The sequence below is a fragment of the Cyprinus carpio genome, chromosome A10 (genome assembly GCF_018340385.1).
Source record: "Cyprinus carpio isolate SPL01 chromosome A10, ASM1834038v1, whole genome shotgun sequence".
Taxonomy (NCBI): Eukaryota; Metazoa; Chordata; class Actinopteri; order Cypriniformes; family Cyprinidae; genus Cyprinus; species Cyprinus carpio.
In genome coordinates, this window is record NC_056581.1 from 12,811,089 (window position 1) to 12,829,543 (window position 18,455).

Genomic DNA, 18,455 nt, shown 5'->3' on the forward strand with positions numbered 1-18,455 from the left:
ACAAAACAATAATATATGTAATTTATCATATAATAAAAAACATGAATGAAAAATGTTAAATAAATGTAAAAAAAAAATTTATGTTGAGTGCTTTCAGAAGACATCTTTATCTTTTTTGGGAATTTATTAAATTTAACATGATTTTAAAAATAGAAACAATTCTTCTGAAAAGCAGATAACATTCAGTTTTGAATACACGCACTTAATTAACAGTAAAATTAATCATACTTACATGTATTTCCTGTGAAAATCAATATATATCCATTTCTGAAAGAATATAATATGTGGGGAAAGCATCATTAGTCGTTGAGCCCGATCCTTAAAAAAATGGTTGTCAAGAATGTTCTTCACAGTCACGTTTTGAGTGCCCTTAGTAATACTAATCCAAAGGAATACCTTCTACATGCGAACAATCCAGGTAAATATCCTTGGAAAGGTAGAGTTGTTTAGCTTTGAACACATATCGACCAAGTCTGAACCTAAAGAAAGAAAAAGCCCACTGGCACCGTGCAGAATAAACTCAAGTGATTACTTCAACACTTAATGTGCTCCTTTCGCCCAAGGTGCTTTGATGTGACGAATGCCATGGGTTTTAAGGTTTATACAACGGTCGTAATCCCATGGGAGACCAAAAGACGACACTACGGGACGGCAGACAGCCAGGACACACTCCACTTGACAGACACTTCGACCAAAACCTGTGTGCAGACGCCACGGCCAGCACAGTCAGCCTTTTCAAGCTCCGGCCGGTTCAAAAACTCACTGCCACTCACAGCTAGAAGAACAAACTTAGACTCGGGGCTCAACACGGCTTCACGGATTCACCGCCACAACTTGCCCTCATATGCAAGTACTCTAGCTCATGCTGGGTTCGGCATTGATTTGTTCGCTCTAGCTGTGAAGCACAGACTTGGAGGACAAAAAATAATTGCTCAGGCAAAAACATTTCCTGGAACTTCCTCTTCACCGTTAGGCTGAGAGGAAAATGGTTGTGGGAAAAATGAACGACGAATGGGTTAGAATGCTGAAGAAGTATTAGCTCTAATCCAACACGAGGCCCGGTGCCAACTGAGTACTGAGCTGGGTTTTCAGTAAGAAATCGTAGTAATCTAGGTCGCTGTGGGTGCTGTATGTATAGGTATCTGAGGAACGCTCCACTAATATGAATAGGGTATGTGCGCCATTTCATAGTGGATTTTAATTGAAAGGTTCGTTTTAGCCGGACAAAGCTTATATGGAAAGGGACCTATGGCCAGCCTGTGCAGGTTTGTCGGACCCATTCGCAGAAAAAAAAAAAAAAGGGTGGAAATGTGACTGAAAAGTAGACCAATTTATGCCTTAGTACATCACAAATGTTGGTTTGTTGTTTTTTAACATCAGAAATGCGACACACTTTTCTCGTATTTGAAGCTCTATACACATCAGAAAAACCGACGCGTTTTGTAGCTGGTCACCTTTTTACCTCACAAATGCAACTCCCCCAGATCAATCCCCATAGTATCACACAAATAGGACTCTACGTCACAAATGTGAGAAATATACTCATGACCTTCTAGTTCTCATAGTTTAATACTTCTACTTGCCAGGTTTTTCCCTCACACACCGGCCTGTAAATAGTGATTTTATAACTTTATTTTTTATTGACTTAATTTCACATTATTGCGACATTACTACTCAACAACAATAAGACTTTAAGATCTTAGAAATGGGACTTTTTAAACCTCACAAAGGCTAAACGATTTTCAAACCCACAAGATGTGACCAAAACTGGGGGTTGTGTCGCAGTTGTGATATCAATAGCATAGACTCGCTACACCTACAACAATGTGTCTTATTTTTGTTCTATTTTTGCAACTTACTATATCATGCAAGAACCATGACTTGTACCTCTCACAAATGTAAGTAAATGTACACCTCCCACTTCGAACTGCAGACCTCACAAATATGACTTCATAAACATTTATAGCCTTCACAATTGCAACTTATATATCATTGACTTTGATATCTCATGAAATTGGGGACCTCCACAATCCTCAAAATTACAACGAAAATCTAAATTTGCAACTATTAGTAACTTTGATATCTCACAAAAGGCAATGATTTATTTACCAACAGGTTTTTTATTTTTTAAATGGAATAACAATATTACCTGTTTTATGTATTTTAGTCTGAGGCAAACCAAAAAACAAAGGGGTGCTTTTGTTCCCCCCATAAAGGCGGCGTACAGCTGGATCACAGCAATCGCAAAAGCACTGCCTCCTCTTGTTATTGCACATTATTTGGAATATTTCAAAGGAATCTGATTTGTTAATTATTTAAAAGAAACCAGGCTAGCGCTAAATGTGAGACTGCTAAACAGCAGGTGTGCCCTATTTTAAGTTGCTTTCTATGTGACAAGAAAATGTATATATGCTGTTAACTGAGCAACTATTTAATCCAATATCATTTAAGCTTGAAAATAAACGTGCGTTGGGAGATCATGTGCTCTGTAACTGGACCTCTCCTGCCTGCCCTGGATGCTCCTAAGTGCCACAGGATGTTCTGCCTCATCAGGACAGGGAAGTGCTTCCATCTTGTGAAAAGGGCTCTTTGCCACGGATAGTCAACTTGCTCCAGGGCTTTCGGGCCGGGCCCAGAATACTCACTAACTGAGCCTTGGGACAGGACGACCAACACATATATGGGCACGGCCCCCAGGGCCGAAAACACGCGCTGGCCGATGTGGTGTGATCAGCTGCTCCTTGACCTTGTCGAGCGGCGATCTCCCAGCCGTGTCCATTTCCTCCCCCTTCCGAACGTACTGCCTGCACCCTCCGACCTGGCTGGGAGAAGGGGTGACCAGGCCTTATGTACCTCCGGGCTGCCCGCCGAGCCGACTGAGGGCGGGGTAGGGGGTGGAAGACGAGAGTTGGTTGTAGCGTAACTGGGGGGCGGACCCGAAGAGCACAAGAAACTATGGGAGAAGTTGTCGTTGGAGGGGCGGGATTTGGGTAGTAGATGGTTTGCATGAGAGGCTGCCTCTGAAGAAGAGAGTTGAGTTGCCATTTTGCGCAGCCAACGGAGGGAAACGTGGCACCCACGCTGGCCATGCAAGGGGGCAAACGAAGGTCGTGCGCGATTGCCCCGTGGGGGAGAAAGGGTGGAGTACGTTGGCACTAGGCAGCACACAGATTGCGGAGGGAGCTGTGCCCCGTTCCTCATCAAAAGCTGGGGGGACGGGGGGAGGAGGGGTGGACCCCTGGAGGTGTGGATAGGGAAATGGAGGTGCGACAGGAAGGACCGCTGAGGGCGTTCCACTGGGCTTACCTTACTTTTCCGCCACTTGATCCTGCTAGAACAAACCCAAAAAAAAAAGAAACATGAGGAAAATAAATGGGTACTGCTTTCGGACCCACTGCTACAAAAATATTATAGGAGCTTAAATGTACAGTGAAAATCCCTGACAAGGACCGAAGGGGAATTTTGTACTCACCCTAGGAAATGTGTGTATTTTGGGACTACACCCCAGATATGGCCCGACTTATTACTGTCCATAACCGACCACTTATTTACCATGGATACTTAATATAGATGCAATGTTGAGGATTATTCAATTTGTCACTTTTATTAATGGGAAAGGGACAGGGAAAGTTCATTTAGAGCAGAAATGGGATATTGGAGCAACTGTCGCAGCGATCAGATTCAAACCACACTACAAAAAATGTTTGACATTGTAACAAATAAAACAGATTATTTTTAGGGGTGTATTACACCTGTCTGTTTGAGTTCAAAGAACGGAATCAAACTCAAATTCGTTTTCCCCCTTGGGCGCGGATATTTTGGGCAGGTGTGAATACATGCAATCGCACTCGGGGTGCGCACCCAAACCAGCCGCACCGAGACCCGCATGCTGGAGAGGTGGTCTCGGTCCAGGTCCCAAACCAACTCTGGGTACACTTGAGAATTTCTGTCCAATGAATGGATGACCTTACCACACGTGTGGTTTTGTTTACAATTTCTGGAATTCACTTGCAAAAAAGAGCAGTGTGAAAGCGAAAACACACCCAAAAAAGAAAAAAAAAAAAAAAAAAAAAAAATTCAACGTATTTGGTCCGGACCAAACCCAAAGTGAACCTAGCAGAATTTCCTGGTTGTGGAAACACACCCTTAGAGTAACATTCCTTTAATTTTTTTTTTAAATGTCATGTTTAATTGAATGTCTGTTACTTGCTGTTTCTCGGTCTCATACTGGGAAAGTTGTTTGATGAAATTTGTGGAGAAAAAACAAAGCTTCTACATCAAATGTTTTTCAGTGCACAAGCCATATCTAATTATTTCCCCAATAAATCAAAACTAAGAGTAAAATTCAAAAAATGTCCAGTATAAAAGTTATTTTCTAAAAAAAAAATACCAAAAAAAAAAAAAAAAACAAGCAGAAAAAAAAAAGTCCCAAAAGGACTTGCTTTGCATGCTTCAAGGAAATCTGTGTTGTGGATGTGTGTGGTGCCACAGGCAGAGGTTTTTACACTGATACTCCTCTGAGGTCTGTAGACTAGCAGGCATGTCCAGAGATATCAGGCCAGGCAACTGTGCGTGGGCTACCTGCTCATGCTGTGGGGACTGTTCACTGCAAGGGCTTGTGAGTGTCAGTACAGTTATCCTTTTTGCCATGACAAAAACACCTCTGGCGGTGTGCGCTTCCATAACAATACCATCCACACTTTATACAATGGTGGCAAAATCATATTTAGCGCAACAGAATTTCTGTTGGCTGTCCAGAGACGGATACATGCTACCGATCACACATGATTCGCAGTCATTGCCGTCAGCAGCAAAATGCCAGGTTTAAAAATGCAAAACTTTGTGATAGAAAGTCACATTTAAAACGCAAATTAAATGTATGATCTCCACAGGGGTGTCCAGAGGTGTTCTGTAATGACATTTCCAACCTTACACACACAAGAGCGTGGTCGAAAGAGCAGGAAAAGGGAAATAAGGCCTAATAGTATCACACTGGTTCTCTGCTAGCCGTTCAGGATTTATGCAAGCCCCAGGTGACCTGATCTCCTACAAGCCAAAGCGTAATATACCGCTGCCTCTAGAAAAGGGATGAACTGACCCTAACAACAAAAATGCCTTCAAAACCTAACTCGTCACTCTCAGGATTATCTGTTACGATATATATTTGTTTGTTTTTTTCTTTGGGCAAAATAAAATCATACAGCCATAAAGGTTCGGAAAAGTTTAGTTTATAGGTCATGTTGCATGTCCAGCCTGCATTTTTAGGCGAAGTAAGGTTTGGAAAAAAAAGGAATCAATAAATCATGCCAGTTCCTGTTTGTAAGTTGCAACTTCGCAAATTTCCAGTGACTGGTGGTTAATGTACCTCGGAAAGAGGCTGGATACCATGTAAACTCACCACTGAAGTCACTGTTGGCCAGTCGTTTTTCAAAGCGCTCTCTGACAGCTGGCTATGGACTTTCCCCGTCAGCAACATCTCCAATGGCTTGGATGAGTCCTAAAATGAAGGATGGATGAGGGTGTGTGAGAAAAAAAAAAAAAATACACAGGAAGGTAGGAAAGGAATGGAAGTAAGGGGAAACAAAAAAATGAGGGGGGAAAGGAAGTGAGGAATGAAGTAAAACAGGAAGAAGGAAAATGAAGGAAGAAAAAACAAAAGTAAAGTCATAGAAAGGAAGGAGGAGAACAAAACAAAGTTTTAGAAGGAAAGAATTGAGAAAAGAAATGAAAGAAGGAAAGTGAAATTAAGTCAGAAAGGAAGGAAGAAAAAAGTGTTAGTAAGTTTAGAAAGGAAAGAATTGAGAGGAAATGGAAGAGAAATGGAACAGATTAAAATAAAAAAAGGAAAGGAAGAGAGGAAAGTGAGGAAAGAGAAGGAAATTTGAAGAGAAAATGTAAAAAAATTGTGAGGAAGAAACAAATGGAAAGGTTTAGGCAGGAAAGAATTGAGAAAGGAAGTGAGTAAGGAAGGAAGGAAATGGAAAGAGGAAAAAAGGAAATGAGGAATGAAAAAGAAGGAATATAAAGGAAGAAACAAACCAAAGGAAAGTTAATGGAGGAAGGAAGGAACAAAAAATAAAACACTCCACTATCAGCTCTTTCACATGTATTTATTAAAGGAAAAAAAATAATAATTTTAGAAATGAACAAGGACAAATTCATACATAATATTCAGAATTTACAAAACATCAAAAGCAATAAAGCATGCTGCCTTTTACTATTACAATGATCTAGAAGAACAAATCAATTCAATCAACTTTCTTTTCATTCTTTCTGAACACGTGACGTCTTACCTGTACTGAAGAGTGATGATCTGATGAGTTGTGCTCCACTGATTTCAGGTTGCTGTTAAGAGTAAAAGAAAAGTGTTTACGTATTTTAAAAAATGGTGTCACAAAGCCTAAAGTTCATCCAGAAGCCTTCGCTTTCCAAATCAGGTCAAGAACTGAACGCCGCTCAGCTTAATAAGCGCTGGCTCAGCGTTCAGTATCATAATTCGAAAATTCCTGTGACACCTCCAATCACGTTACTCAAATTAACCTGTGTGCCTAGCTGCACTCTACGCAGCACTGATCTGTTATCTATGGATTAAACAGGGCCATTTCAAAAGCCTTTTGGGTGAAAACACTCATTATATTACAGTGGAATGTGCAGACAACAAGCTATCAATATACATTCAGCAAAGCGGCTTTTTAGGCCGATCATCAAACCAGCACAGATCTTAACAACACCCTCTATTCATGGATTATTTGCTTTATAAGACCCAATTGGGAATATTACGCCTAAAATCAAGTTATGCAACGGACAACCAGACATCTCCTGAAGCCTCCCAACACACACATCGACAGCACAGGCAAGCGGCCGAGCCAAAAACACACACATCACTCAATTAAGTTATCGCCGATGCAAACTACGTTAGCCTCCTCATTACAGCTGTGGCTGGAGATGAGACGCAGCAATCCCTCAGTCCCGAGCAGAAACCACTCTGACAACAAAGCGTGCTTAATCCGCTTTTCTCAAAAATAAGACCCAATACTCCTTGCATACCTAAAGTTCTTTGAATTTATTAAACAGAACTGAGATTACCGCAGAGTTAAATTCCTTCTGGTAAAATATGGGAAGAAAAGGTCCGTGCACAGACGGAGCTTGGCGATCTCTGCGGTTCATATATCATCTGGCTGAACTACATCAGATCACATTCAGTATGTCTGACTGTAAAGTTCAAGACCACCAGGTACCAAAAACTCACAATTCAAGCCCTGGAGCGAGAGAGGACGGGGAAGATACATGCATAACGCAGCGGTGGATAAAGGGTTAAGGATGGTCTGATGGTCTTTAATTATGTATGTGTATAAACAACAACAAAACCTTTGTTTATTTAGGCCCACCTTAAAGCCAATTCATGCTATTACGCACTTGAATGTCACATTAAGGTTGATGCAACAATCCCATCAGCGTTAAAATAATGTTAATAATGCTAAAATATTCACATAAATGTGAGGGAAAAGGGTTGAAGCGTCAGGATTATTTGCGCTGACAGAATTAGTGCTTCAAAACTTACCAGAGTTCTCGCTTGATCTCCTCGTAGTCTGACTGCTCTTGAAGCTTTTCTTCAAGTTGCTGGGAAGGGAAAAGGCAGATATACATATTTATAATCAAATTTGTCCTGTGAGTCACTGATGAACTATATTATATGGAAAATCTCACAATATTCACTCTAGAGACACTTTAAAAGGAATATTCCAATGCAAATTCTGTCAGTGTAGAGTTGTGTAGAGCATACTGTTTTGGAATGACATAAGAGTATTGACAAGATTTACATTTTTATTTTTTTGGTGACCTATCACTTTAAGGGGCTCGAACTAAATATGATATAAACAAGTACAAACAATGAAACACTTCTTTCTCTTTAAAATTAGATTAGATTTTATTAAATCAATAAAAATTACCAATAAAAATCTGAATTTTTTTTTGATAAAAGAAAATAAAATGATAAATAAAGATAAATAAAATAATATTCAATTCAAATAATATATTTGTTAATATACTTAACTGTTCGAAAGTTTGGGGTCAGTAAGATTTTTAAGGAAATTATTATTATTTTTCATTCAGCAAGGATGCACACACACACACATATATATATATATATATATATATATAAATATATATATATATATATATTTTTTTTATTGTGTTATATACTTTGGCTTTATATCAGCCATTTTGTTTTCTTGATAACACCCAACGTATATGCGCACAATAATCTCCCGGCACTGTACATGCTCAGATTCTGCAGTAGAAGCCAAGTCCACTACAGGCAAGCCAGATCAGAGCAGTCTCTCGGCGTGAGGCTCAGCCATGGCTTCGTCTCAGCTCAGTCTCCTGCCATCCAACCAGCTGTCATTCAAACTCTAAACATTCACTACATGGGTCACATGGCTCGTGTGAGCCGCTGCAACATTTACAGGCCTGTCCTGCATCCGCACAGCAGAGATCTGACTGCTGCCACGAGCAGGACCACTCGCTTCATCCAACATGAAATGTCGAGTTAAAACAGCCCGTGTCAGGAGTCCAGTGTTAATGCGACTTTAGATGGGCTGCAGCTCTATAATGACCGACCAGGCTCTTTCACTTGTACTTGCTACAGCTGTTTAGCGAACTAAAGAGCGGCACTTCTTCATTAATGCTTATATATAATTCTGTATGGCACACAGCGATTTTACCAAGGTAATGGAGTACAATGCAATGTAGCACTAACTAATCACATACCATTAAATGTCTAAACACATGATCAGAGCTCAAATTATGCTCTACTTTATATATTACCTATGTCTTTCTTTAATACACTTGATATTAATCAGTGGTCTGACTGACCTTTAACAGGGCCTCTTTGGAGCTCAGCTGCTGCTCGAGCTGGCTGATCTGATTGGTGGAGGTCTCGCTGAGCTGGGCCAGACTGGCCTGAAGTCTCTGAACGTCCTCAGCCAAACGCTCTACCTCCCTCTCCTTCGCACCCAGCTCTGCCTCCAGACTGCTGCAAGACAGCGCCTCCAGAGACTTGTCCTGTACACAAAAATACACACATTTTAGACCGCTGTACAGACAATGTAAATGGTAACACTTCCTGTTCGGCCAAGGCAAACTTCTGTGTTCTTGAGCAGTGCGATGTGAATTACTATTTTGTATAAAATGTATATTTAAATAAACCTGCCCTGTTAAGAGTGTATATACTGAGCAAAGCATAATGAGGGTTTTCTAAAAGCATTAAACTCAAACTCTTATAATGTACATTGTAATTGTTCCATAAATAATTATAAATATAGTTTAAATACAGTATTACATTATTTATGATTAATTGTTCATATATTTAATGCTGTTAACATTTATTAATGATTTTTATTTATAATTTATTGACCCCTTCATTATTTATTCATTATAAATAAATGAATATTAAAATGTAATTACTTAATTTATTTAAAAATAATCAAATATTTAAATGAATAAATATTTCATTATAATATAATAAATTATCCTGCAAATATAAACTGGCTACACTATTTGCAACAACACTAGAATATTAAGCATTATATTAAAAAATATATATACAAAATTATTTGAAAATCAGACATTATTCGTGCTTCTAATACATGCATTATAATATTTTTTACAAATAATTTACAAATCCTGATTAAGATTTTTTTTTGGCAGCCCTAATTGATTTATCAATATTAATATTACAATATTATTAATATGTTGCTTGTTATAATAAATTACAATTCTACAGGTATTTACAACATCAATGTGAATGCATCCCTCCTCCTTCTGTCCCTTTACAGTACAGGCAAGTAGAGTTTCACTCTTACCATTTCCGGTGCTTTCTGGATCTGATTGGATGGTTGAGCTGAAGTGAGCTGCTCCCTCAGGCTCACGGCTTCCCTCTCTGCTTCCTCAGCCCTCTGTGGGCCACAAACAGAACAAATGGGTTAAAAATTGCCTAAGTCGAGGATACATAACCATTATATTGACCGACATTTGAAAATTGTAAAGACTGGGAGCTAAAAGATCAAAGGCCTGTTTTTTTATGGCTGGGCTGAAAACTGTTAACTGAACTCACATGAGTCCTACTTGGCTGAGTGCTCGAGTATTCAAGCTAAAGTGTGTCAAGGTATGTATGGTTGGTTGATTCACAGAATATTCAAATCACGCAGAGTTCATTTTAAATAAAGATTGTGGGGTTAATTCATTTGTTGCCCTAGAATGGATGCCCCGACCTAAAGACAAATGGCTAGATTCATGACGAGACTTCGAATAAAAAAAGTTAAATGTATTGTAAAAGCTGCTTAAAGCATTCAACCTTTAGCTGCACAGAATCCAACCATCTTTATGCATTTATGGTAATGATGATCTTAATTATGCTAATTTATTCTAAACGTCTACGTAAAAAGTCTTACCAAATGTTCTTTTTTCTGTTGATTAGAATAATAATGCTAATGAAAACAAAGATTATAAACTTTTTACTCGGGTGTTTGTTTATTGCTTGCCCTACATTTTCAAAAACATAAAACTTAGTTTATCATTTTTAGACAAGCAAACTGATTTACAGTGTTTACAAACAGATACATTCAGAATTTTGTAAGTTTTTTAGATTATGTTAGCAAGAAAGCAAAAAAGTCAAGAGTAGATAAATTAATCTTACATTTAAAAAATATTCCTATCAGCTTTCTCAAACATGTAAGGTCAGAAAAATGATAGGCTGATGATAAAAATGTAAAAAATATCTCCCAAAATGCACAAAACCCATAAAAAGGCAAGATAATCTTTAAACTGAATAACATAAAAGATCTGATATCCATTTAGATTTAGCCATTGGGGCTCAGCGCTTGAAAAACAGCAAGGGAAAGATGGATTTCTTCCAAAAAGAAAGCAGATGGAGGGAATTAGGATATCTGGAACTTGGATATATATGACTCCAATAAAGTTGAGTGCTAATAAAAGAAATTTGCAATCTGGCACTGAATTTCTGTATAGTCCATTAGACCAGAGACATTAATAAAAGACCTAAACAAGCTGTTATTGTGTCTAAGATTTGCATACAATAGAAATCACACAATATGGGCTTTACCTGATTGGCTCTTTCCAAATCTGTCATCACCGCTTCAATCTCATTGGCCCTGAAAAATGAAGGCGCACATTACTTACGCAGACAGGAGGGAAATGGTAGCACAGGTTTGTTGCAGTAAAACACAATGATGCAACATAATGCAACGTAATAAAATGGGTCACGTAAGGAACAGACCAGGTGGAACAGAAGACCTCACATTAACATAAAACGGGTAATCAGCATCTTGCCTCACATCTGGGCCACTTGCATGTGTGCATATGCAATTACGAGCAGCTAGATGCGTTTGTGAGAGCATTCATCGTGAAAGCATCTGGGTATGTGTGTGTTGTTGTGTAGAGATCAGCCGTTTCAGTTGGACTTCCATAACCCCGGTCATGCATGTGAACACTTGCACACTCACCCATATGCACACTGGCACACACACACACAGGGCCATTAACCCCTCTCGATTTCCCAGTAATCCGATGGACTGTGAGCTGTGTAGCCCAGCAGTGGGTTCACGGCTCAGCCACATGGACAAGTCCAGGTTAAAACAGAGGGATTACACTAATATAGGCCTCAGACTCCTTTTAATGCATACTAATCTGATATAATATTCTCAATTCTGCTAGCGCGCAGCTCAGCCTAGCAAATGGCATGGCTTAGGTGTGTAAACACAACTACTTTCAATAAAGGTTAACAGTACTGTATGTCCCCATTAAACATGCAACTCAAATGAGCGTGGTTTGGTCACTCAAATACAGCTTTCAACATTCTGTCAGGAAAAACAACAAAAAATAGCCCATTTCCAACACTCACGCCAATTTTTTGGGTTAAATGAACTTTTATTGTTATGAGAATGAAGAAAAAGGGCCAAAAGTGATTGGGAAAAAAGTTTCTGAAAACATTGTGATCCAAATCCATAATCAAGGATGAAGAATTAGGGAAAAGGGATAGTTCGCTCAAAAATTTTAATTCGGTCATCATTTACTCACCCTCAAGCTGTTCCAAACATGCATTAACTTCTTTCTTCTGTGGAACATGAAATAAGGAAGAATGTGAGTAACCGAAGAGTTTATGGTCCCCACTGACTTCCATAGTATTTTTATCCATTCTATGTAAGTCATCAACTGTTTGGTTACCAACATTCTTCAAAATATTTAAAATTGTGTTCCACAGAAGAAAGAAACTGATCCAGGTTTAGAAAAGCTTGAGGTAAGTAAATGGCGACAGAATCTTCGACTATCTCTTTAAAATATAGCTGGTTATCATGGCCCAGTCATTGCTGCTAGCCATAATTACAAAAAATATATTTGACAACCATTTTAAATTTCTTTCAGTAGATGTTTTGCCACTACATACTTAGCATTAATGGCTCTAGGCTTCACCTTTTTGTTTTGATTTTGTATCTTAACCAAACTCAAACCATTCATATGATAATGTGTTGTTTATGGTGTGTGCTAACCGCTAGGCTCCAGCTTCAACAAATGTTTTTGTTTGAATTTGTACTACTAATATAACCAAACTCAAAAGTGTTCACACATACTTCATGTAGCTTGTGTGCTAACCACTAGACTATAGCTTCAACAAAAGATTTGCACTATTATCTTAAGCTCAAAGCATTTTTGTTTGATTCTGAACCGAAATCTTAACCAAACTCAAAGCGTTCACTCACACAATAATGAGCAGCATGTGTGCTAACTGCTAGGCTACTACTTCATTCTGTAGCCATTTTTGCTTGTGTTCCACAATCTTTACCAAACTCAAATCACTCACACATGATAATGTGGTATAGTATGCTAGCCACTAGGCTACAGATTCAACAAAACAGATTCGGATTCAACAAATCTTTTTTGCTTGATTTTGTAACACAATCTTGACCTAACTCAAAACATTCACACATGATAATGTGTTGTAGCATGTATGCTAGCTGCTAGGCTACAGATTCAACAAATCTTTTTTGCTTGATTTTGTAGCACAATCTTGACCTAACTCAAACCATTCACACATGATAATGTATTGTAGCATGTGTACTAAGGCTACTACTCCCTATAGTAGCCATTTTTGCATCACTATCTTTACCAAACTCAGTGTGTTCACAATTAAAGCAGCATAGCTGATGTTTTCAGACATTCAAATCTGAAACAGACAAAAATTCAACCAACACATAATCTTTAAGCGAGTGAAACTTGTTAGCCCACATACTGAGCCCTTAATCTGATAAAAGCACTTTCATTATTTGTCACCCACTGTATTCTCCTCTCGAACGGTTCTCCCATTGACATTTCTGACCATGTGACTGCAAACTGAGAGGAGTCAAGCACAGCTGAAATTAATTCAACAGCCAAGCTTAATTAGAGACGATTTGGTTTAATGATTCAGATGAGCTTAACTCGGCTTTGTGCGCACTTTTAAGCGCATGACTCCGGCATCTCATGGATGATGCTGCGTTGGAGTTTCGTTGTGGCTAAAAAAAAAAAAAGTGAAGAGTGCTGTGAAAATACTGTTTCAAATTATTATTGAAACATAATTATTCACTCCAATTACACGATGGCTCTCTAACGTCAATGTGAAACCCCATTCACAACCCATTTTACTTCTGTAATGTGACATTTCAAAGTGAAACAGGATATTCAACAAGAAAAAATGTAGGCTGAGACTTGATGTTATCCACTGGGAAATAACTGGATTGTGAAAAATGGGCATTATACACCAGAATGGAGCTAAAACAATGTAAACAGCTGTTAAAATAGCCCACAATGTTTTACATTTGGAATTATGTGCACAGATTAATTGTTCGCAATAAGAAACGGCACATTTAAGGAAAGTAAATATAGCCCATTTTAATTTCACTTTAACTTTAAAATGAAAATGTTAACTTTAAAATGAAAATGTTCAATAATGTAGATATTTATTTTTTAATACATATATTTAGCTAGTTTCTTTCTCTCTGAGACTCAACAAACCCAAACAGTTAAATATAAATCATTAAATAACGTAAGATCAGCACAGATTTGGGAATTATTGAATATAATACTCCTTTAAACCTAAAGACTGCAGATCAGAGGTTTATTTTATGCATTAACAGTGTCATGATCTCGTCATGGCACAGAAGACAAAAAATACAGTGTTAAGAGGCACTCATTCTTTCTCTCTCTCTCGCACGCACGCGCGCGCACACACACACACACACACACACACGATTGTGAACCTGCATAACCTAATCTCCTCTCATTTCTGCTCTCGTCAGCTCATGTTCACTCCCTCCTTTATGGGCCCCACTATAAAAACACATTAAATGACGACCTTAAAGGGGCCATATTCGACACTTTCATAGTATTGAATCCACTTATGTTAGTCACGGTTTCTTGCACAAAAAACAATCAGAATTTAGTGTTACGCCCTCTCTTTGACCCTTATATTTAAACAGCCTGTTTTTGCTACTGTATCTTCAAGAATTCTACATGCAAATGAGCTCAGCTATGATTGGCTGACTTCTATGTACTGGTTTAGCTCCAAAATCCGCAATTTTTGTAACATTTTTTATAGATGTTTCAAGTGGACTGAAGTGGGAGCTTTGCATGTTAGAGTGCATCAATGTTCTACATTGAAATTTTATTTCAAAAGACCAAAAAAATTTTATAATAATTTAAAAAATCTTTTCCATGATATGTCTCCTTTAAAGATGAAAAGATAAGGACGAGAACTGTGTGAGACATGTGTAACTCCCATCGTAGCTCAGCCTTCAAATCCGGCATGTTCTTCATCACCCAGAACACGGGGCCAGAGGTTAATCTGAAAGATCATTTATTCAGATTATTTCATCATTTACATACGAACACGCTACAATGTGGGAAAGTCCAAAGAAATAACAGTGTGAATATAATCCACAAACAAACAAAAACAACTTCTTTTGTTATTCTACGAGCTACCGCTGATGAATAGAGCGTATTAAACACTTACTACATTTGATTATTGAGTTTGGTCGTCTCTGGCATGATAAATTATGAGAACCAGCTGCTTTGATTTTGACCTTTTCCATCCAGCACTGCTGTCAGAAAGGGGAGGTTAACTCGGCGCTCGGGCGAAGCTAGCGAGAGAGAGGTCCAGGTTACATGCATCCTCTGGCTGTAATTCAACTCTTTCAGGCAATTCTCTCTCTCCCATCTAGCTCGAACTCACTCTCGCTCGCTCTCTCCCCAGTGTCTTTGTTTCTGCTGCGGCTCAAATCCCCCTGGGCTGGTACGACATTTCACAGATTTAGCCCATTAGATTTCCATTTTGCTTTCTTTCTCCAGTTGGCCCCTATCTTATAGAGCCAGTGTGGGCTTTATCCTGCTGGGTTTTTTTTGTCCTCCCATCCTCTCTTAACCTTTTGAAGGCTGTGGTGGTAAGAAAACCCTCAGGGTTTGATTTTTTTCTCCTCTTGTTGAGTGTCTGACCTCCAGGAGATAAAAAAGCTCATCCTCAAGTGTCATTCCTTACTAACCCTCAAAATAACAAACATCATCGACCCAAATTTGTCTTGACAGCAATCACGCAGGTTGTATAATCATCTCCTACAGAGTTTTCAAGAGAGTAAATTAAACACTAAAGATGTTGTTTAATAGATTGAGATACTCTACCTTCCCAATAATAGATTTATACATTTTCTGAAGGAAATATGAGACGTATGTGGTCACTAGGGTGTTGTTAGGGCATCCAAATGGTTACTTACTAGCCCAGAGTCAAAATATCCCAAATGTCTATAATATCCGGATTCACAGATATTGGTCAGCTACCATCTGTCATTTTTTTGCCCATTTAATCACCAAAAAGATTGCACAAGTTGCATGATTAGAGATATCATAGCACCAATATTACAGGTCAAACTACATACCTATGTTTAATGCTTAAGGTTTAGAAAAGTGTAAAAATGTTAACTATGCATATAATATGCTGGTAAATATGAAAATATTAAGTTAAATAAAAAACGATGAGGTAAATCTAAACATCAAATAGTCAAAAATATCAAGTCAAATACAAAAAAAATTAAGCACAAATGAGTTAAATATGAAAACATTGAACCGTTAAGTTAAATATGAAGAAAAAATTAGGTGTTTCCTTGTGAAAAACTTGCAAGGTGTCAGAATATGGTTGTTAAAGCTGGTTACTTACTGGCACTGAAAAAAAAAAAAACAACAACAACAACTCTATAATATTTTGATCCACAAATATAGGCCAGCGACTTCCAGTAATGGGATTTTTTGCACCAGATTTATCGATGGCCAGATGAACATTGCAAGTTTTATCACTTGGAAAAGCAACAGTATATCTTTCCACAACAAACCACACAATGTGAGGTACTGTTTTTTTTTTTTTATACCACAAATAATACAGGTCGAATTTCACCAAGTTTAACACAAGGTTTTTGGTTTAGAATCCCATAACCATTAGTATAAGCAATAGTGATAGAGATATTAGCTTAGCTATTCATGCTAGTTTAGTGTACTATGGTGTACCGAGCTCTATTTTAAAGAAGCTATATACCCACATAATACATCTGCACAATACTGTGGAAATATCAGCGAACAATGCTTCTGGGATGGGAAATGTCTTGCTTGACACAGATGAAATGTTTTCTTTGCACTCAGCCGGCGAGCGTAGATCTGTGCAGATAAATCAGGTGGGTAGGATGAGGTCCTTTGTGTTCCCCGCAGTAATTCAAAACCTGCCACACTGATGGGAGTACAGACAAATGGATCAGACAGAGCAAAAATCCACCCTCCGAAATGTCACACAACCAACAGTGCAGCAGAGACCCTGTCAAGCAAAACACGCTGGATGCGGAGACGAAAAAAGGCTGAGAGGTGTGAACAGGCCTGACGTTGCTCTTCTGCCTGGATTTGAGGGAATCAAACTGCGCTGTTTATCCGAGTCAGTGCATGTAACATCACAGACAAAAGGATCTGAAGGTATGTTCACAGCAAACACGCAGTCGCCGCAAAGCCCATAGGGACTGTCATGTCACCAGGAGCTGAAGAAATTAGTGTGCACAGCTCTCACATGCCAGAACCAGCTCACTGGCCCAGTGCACTTCTCCACGGTTTACATCTCACACACACACATATACGCAGAGCCCACATAAACCACAAACAGAAATTCACTCTGTCTCTCTCCATTTCGCTCTCTTTTTAACACATGCACACATCCCCACCTAGACGCACGCTCGCGATCCAACATCTGCACACATGCACGCAATTCCACAAGCCTCACACACAGCTGCTATTTCTGTAAGCTCCCCATCTACTGCCCATTTGTCTCGTAAAGGACACACTGCAAAACCCAACCTGCCACTTTCAGCGCAGGAGAAACAACTTTAATTGCATGTTGTTCCTTTCCAATTCAGTCAGGGAGAAACCAGAGAGAGTTTAACCCACGCTGGGAACAAGCACAACAGGCCACACAGCATGACAAACTCAACCCTGAGCCCGGGGATTGCTAAAAACTGCCCGAGGTAACTACACTCAATGTATTAAAGTAGTATCAAAGTGTTAAAGTATTACGTTTGTATATGACAGATTGCTAAATATGAAAATTTAAGTGAATGTTAAATATCTATATGTTGAGGCAGCGCCAAATATGTAGTATGTCAAATACAAAAACATTAAGCACAAATACATGAAGTTAAAATTATTTAAAAATGTTGAATTGTTAAATTAAATATGAAAATGGAATGTAAAAATGGAAACGTTAAATTAAATACAAGTAAGCTGACTGAAATACAAAAACAGATTGTTAAATACAAATGTTGAGTTAAATATGAAAACATTAAGTTAAATACACTGAGTTAAACTGGAAAGCTTAAGTAAAATATAAACAATTTTAAATAAATACATAAACATTTAAATATGATAATTAAGCATGACTATATTGAGTTAAATATAAAAATGCTGAATTCTTAAATTAATTATGAAAATGTTACATTTTGAAAATGGAAATGAAACCTGATTTAAATACTGAGATGAATATAAATAGGTTGAGTTAAACAGAAAACCTAAGGTTAAATGTAAATGATTCATTAATAACAAAACACTAAGTTACTTTTGAAAATGTTAAATGTGAAATATTAAGTTAAAGTTAAATATGGAAACATTAAGTTAAAAATAAAACCAATGTGTTATGTATGACTAAGTTAAATACGCACACGAGTTAAAAACGCAGAGTTAAATATGAATACATGAAGTAAAAAAAAATCATGACTACACTACATTTTAAAGGTAGTTATTTAAATATATGAAAACATTAAATTAAATATAAAGAAGAGTTGAGTGTTTAAATTTAAATGCAATAAGTTAAATACGGACATCTAGGT

The 18,455-nt window shown here is 38.1% G+C and overlaps 1 pseudogene; it reads right to left on the reverse strand.

The window, feature by feature from the left end:
• The window catches only part of LOC109096874, a 108,715-nt pseudogene that overhangs the window by 18,125 nt on the left and 72,135 nt on the right, over positions 1 to 18,455 (reverse strand).